Consider the following 5,063-nt stretch of genomic DNA (forward strand, 5'->3'; position numbering starts at 1 on the left):
GGAGCTTGACAATGGCATTGACATGCTCACGCAAAGCATGAACACGGCTTCACAAATGCTGTAGCAAAGCGGATAGCCACAGTCTCCCGGTTGATTAATATTGAAGTACTTTCAATTAGTCAACCTCAAAGTTAGAATTTGGGAAATATTTAATGTTACTTGAATTGGTGCTATATAGTGCATTTCTATCTTTATATTGTGGAAGGCTTTGTTTAGAAAATGTCAATTAATCATTATATTGTTACACTTTTTTTTTTTTTGCTTTCTTTTCTAAAAAGGAAATAAATGCATTTTGACAAGAAAATAATTATTTATATACTTCATCTAAGTTAATCTGTTTTAATGAAGCACAAATTATTGTATCGTTCTTATACACATTGAATACATCATTCAAACATTCACAGTGTAGGTTGAAAAATGTATGTGAACCCCTAGACTTATGATGTCAACTAAAGCTAATCAGAGTCAGGAGTTGGCAAATCTGGCATCAAATGAATGAAACAAGATTGGAGGTGTGAGTTAGAGCTACTTTGACTTTTGAGATTGCTATTCACAAGAGCATCTGCTGAAGTCGACCATGCCTAGCATAAAAGAGATCTCAGAAGACCTATGATCAAGAATTATTGATTTGCATAAAGCTGGAAAGGGTTACAAAGTTATCTCAAAGAGTTTAGATATTCACCTGTCCACTGTTAGACAGATTGTCTATAAATGGAGATGATTTAGTACTGTAGCTAATCTCACTAGAAGTGGCCGTCCAGCCAAAATGTCCCAAAGGGCACACCACTGAATGATCAATTAGGTAAAAATGAACACTAGAGTGACAGCTAAAGACTTGAAGGAATCAATATAACTGGTTAACCTCTCTGTTCATGAGTCTACTATATGGAAAACATTAAACAGGTATTGTGTCTATGGCAGGACACCACAAATGAAGTCGCTGTTTTCCAACAGAAACATTGCTGCACATCTGAAGTCTGCCAAAGACCACATTATCACTCCACAATGCTACTGAGAAAATGGTTTATGGAGTGATGAAACTAAGGTTGAATTGTTTAGGAAGAACATGCAGCACTTCGTAAGGTGTAAAATGGGCCCCCGCATACCAACATGAAAACGTCATACCAGCGTTTAAGTAAAGTGGAGGGAGCATCATGATTTGGGGCTGCTTTGCTGTTTCGGGGGCCTGGACCGTTTGCCATCATCGAGGGAAAATTAATTCTCAAGTTTATCAGGATATCTTACAGGATAATGTCAGGGTGGCTGGGCAACAGCTTAAGCTGAGTAGAAGTTGGGTGATGCAGCAGGACAATGACCCTAAACATCGAAGTAGATCCACTACAGAATAGCTTAAAAAAAAAGAAAATCCACCATTTGGAGTGTCCCAGTCAGAGCCCAGACCTTAACCCAATAGAGATGCTGTTGAATGACCTTGTTCACAACAGACATCCTAAGATGAGCTGAGCTGAAGCAGATCTGTGAGGAAGAATGGTCCAAAATTCCTTCTGAACATTGTGCAGGTCTAATCCGCAGCTCCCTGAAACACTTGGTTAAGGTTATTGCTGCCAAATGAGGATTGACTCACAGTGTTGTAAGTCTATGACTTTGATGAAGACGAAATCACATTTTATGAGCATATAATGCAGCTAATTCCAAAGGGTTCACATACTTTTTCTTGCAATTGTATCTATGTTTGAGCATCTTCTTAAACTTATTTACAAATGCAGCTTCAGACAACTTTATTGGATGAAGTTCACAAAGAAGTGGTCATAACCTTATGTCCTGTTATTGTACTCCAAACATACAAGAGATGGAATGTGCTTTTAAAAAAAGAGGTGGAAAAAGATGACTTTCAGGATGTCCACTTCCTTTCGGGACAACAGGAGAATGTGTGACCAGAGAATGCCACATGTTAAAGGGATAGTTAACCCCAAAATGAAAATGCTGTCATCATTTACTCACCCCCATGTCATTTCAAACCCACCTGATTTTCTTTCTTGACAACAAAATTGTCATGTTTTGATGAACTATATCCTTTTACAAGGAACCGCTTTGGTGAAACCAAGTGTGCCGCACAAGCCCTCAAAAGTGAAGCCAAAACGTCTCCATCGCCCCCCGGTGACTGGTCCTAGTATAGGTCATAAACCCCGCCTACCCATGTTATTCAACGGGACGTGAGACCAACTAAACCATTAAATTACACTTCACATATCTTTTTTCCAAAGATAGTTTCTGTCATTTACTGTAGTTTCTATCACGTTGATGTAATTTCAAGTGTTTGTTTTCAAAATAAGTTTGTTTTTAGTTATTTGATGCTATAAAAACGGTGCTGTGACATCATGATTGACAGCTGTGATTGACAGGTTCTCTGAGCGAAGTAGTCACTGAAGCACCAACTGACTTTTTTTCGGGATCTTCGGAGGACTGAGGAGATTGGAGCTTTACATTTAATTTCTAAATTTCTATAATTAATTATTTCACACCGTCATAAGTCAAAAGTCAAAAGTGCAGGGGCGTGTGCTTGCGATTGATTCAGCGAGAGTGAGGGCGGGGCCTTGATTTCGCGGCTTTACTTCCTGCTCACTACCGCGCAGGTCTGGTCCCGAAATCGCAACTGCGCAGACTCAAGTCCCAAGATGTCAGCGCCATATCGGGACACTGGCGGCTTCAGTTCTCACCAATGGAAAAGAGCGAAGGGGCGTCGTCCATCTTTTTTTATGGGTGAAACCTACAAGCATTTGGTATAGAAACATTAAACCAGAGTTCCTTTTCCAACACCTTAATGCAAAAACAACCTAAATCATCAAGCTGCCATATTGGGAACAATAACACACCAGCAGTAGCTACGAAGCAAAATCAGGTCAGTTTTCACCGCTAGACAAACAAATATACTACCAGCCCTAAAAAACATTTACAACACAGTTAGTTAGTTGTGTTGTAATTGATAGCAGTTAGACCACCTGCATATATGTTTTGGTTAAATACCCATGATGTTGTAGAAAGTGAATGCAGGCTGTCCCAGACAGACTGCTGACTCATGATTACAAACACAAAACAAACATTAAGGCAAAGAGAATAACACTTCAAAGCTTTGCTCCACCCTTCATCTGTCTCTGCATTCTATCGTTGTGATTCATTGTGATTCAAACATAAGAACAGATCGTCCAGGTGCTCTTAAATGGCCAGGCATGCCACTTAGGGGTCGTGAGTGTGACAAAGTGCTCTGAATTCTGTTAGAGGCAGTGCCAAGACTGCCCCATCTGTGTAGCATGTGTCAAAAATGACAAGAACCAGCAGAGTCCTTGCAGCAAGGCACGCTTACAGCCAGAGTCAACAACCGGCCTGGAAGAACATAAAAGGGTTTGACTAAGATTAAAAGAGAAGAGATGCTGACGATAGAAGTGTGACTAACAACTTTCCCTCAGGTACTCTGGAAAGGCACAGACACCTTTGACTTCGATTGTGTTCGTTGTCATTACCAAACGTTGTTAGGGAATGACAGTTCTCTTTCTCCTCTGTGTTCCGAGGAAGAATAAAGTAATACAGGTTTGGAATGACATGATGCTGTGGAAATGATGACATTATTTTCATTATTGGGTGAACTATCCCGGGGTTATTTTTGCATCATATTGTAATTGCTATAAATAAATACAACCCTCGGGTTTTTAGAGCATGAACATGTCGCTTAGAGTGTTGTTTGTGAGTTCTGTGAAGCAAGAAACGATATAATGGCATTATGGCGTAGTGGACTAAAGCACATAACTGGTAATCAGAAGGTTGCTGGTTCAATCCCCAATGGCCACCATCATTGTGTCATTGAGCAAGGCACTTAACTCCAGGTTGCTCCGGGGGGATTGTCCCTGTAATAAGTGCACTGTAAGTCACTTTGGATAAAAGCATCTGATAAATGCATAAATGTAAATGTATAAAGTTGTGGTCACGTTCACTTTGCACGTGGAAATTGAGGTGAAGAATGCATGGGTGAGAAAACTACTTGTCAAGCAGCATATTTGTTTATGCTACATTTTATACTCTGGTATGTCCTATTGTTCAGTGCTGCAAATTCCATATCAAAGCTTTTAAATTCTTCACCACAGGAAGTCCATTAGGAAAAATTCCTGATCGGACAGATTTTCATTCAGATGACCCAGGTTCATACAAATAAGGCTAGTCATAGGAATGCATTTATTCTTCGACTTCAATCCCTTCAGACATGTTTTGTAAGTTTGGTTCTCTGGTGTGTGTGTGCAGCTGTGTTGTGTTTTTTGTTGTTAATAGCTCAGTGGTGGTCCGACTCTACCAAACAAGCTGTTTGAACTGTATGAACTGCTTCTCTCGTGCACTCTCATGAACATGCACAGGAGAGCAACGGTTGGTCAAGATTTCTACTAAATACCCAAATCGATTTTAGTTCTTTTCTCTCCTAATCTTATCATATGCCTTCAGAACAAGGCATGAGTCTCATGAAATAATTTATTCGACTTCTTAATGATACTTTTGCATCCTTTTGAAGCTTGAAGAGATGGTCACCATCCACTGCCATTGTATGACATCACTGAGCACCATCTTTTTGAACAACTCATTTTGGTGCATTTTTATATAAACTGTTGCATGTAATTCTAATTTACTAAATATATTTTACAAACAATGAACACAGAAGTCCGTTCTACATGCTTTGTCCCAATGTGTATGGTCTGTCCTTTTGAACTTAACTAAAAATCTGAGAATTTCACAGTCTTTCACTGCAAAACATTTATTTCTTTAATTTTTTCTTCCCCAGTAAACATATCTGCATATTCTTAAAAAGATACATTTACTTGAGAAGCAAAATTACAAATTTTGTCCTAATCTCAGAGACATTTAACCAAATTAAGTTTTGATAAAAACGTATATTTTTATAACAAGAAATCAAGTTTTTTTCTTACCCCATTTGCAAATATTTCTTTTACTTTTTTAAGCAGAAACCAACTAAATTTTATTATATTTCTCTGGAAAAAAAAAACGTAAGTATTTTTTAAAGTGTTTGTGTGTGAATATGATAAAAGGTACTCTTTATTTGTTTA

Source organism: Xyrauchen texanus, chromosome 12 (assembly GCF_025860055.1).
Source record: "Xyrauchen texanus isolate HMW12.3.18 chromosome 12, RBS_HiC_50CHRs, whole genome shotgun sequence".
NCBI lineage: Eukaryota > Metazoa > Chordata > Actinopteri > Cypriniformes > Catostomidae > Xyrauchen > Xyrauchen texanus.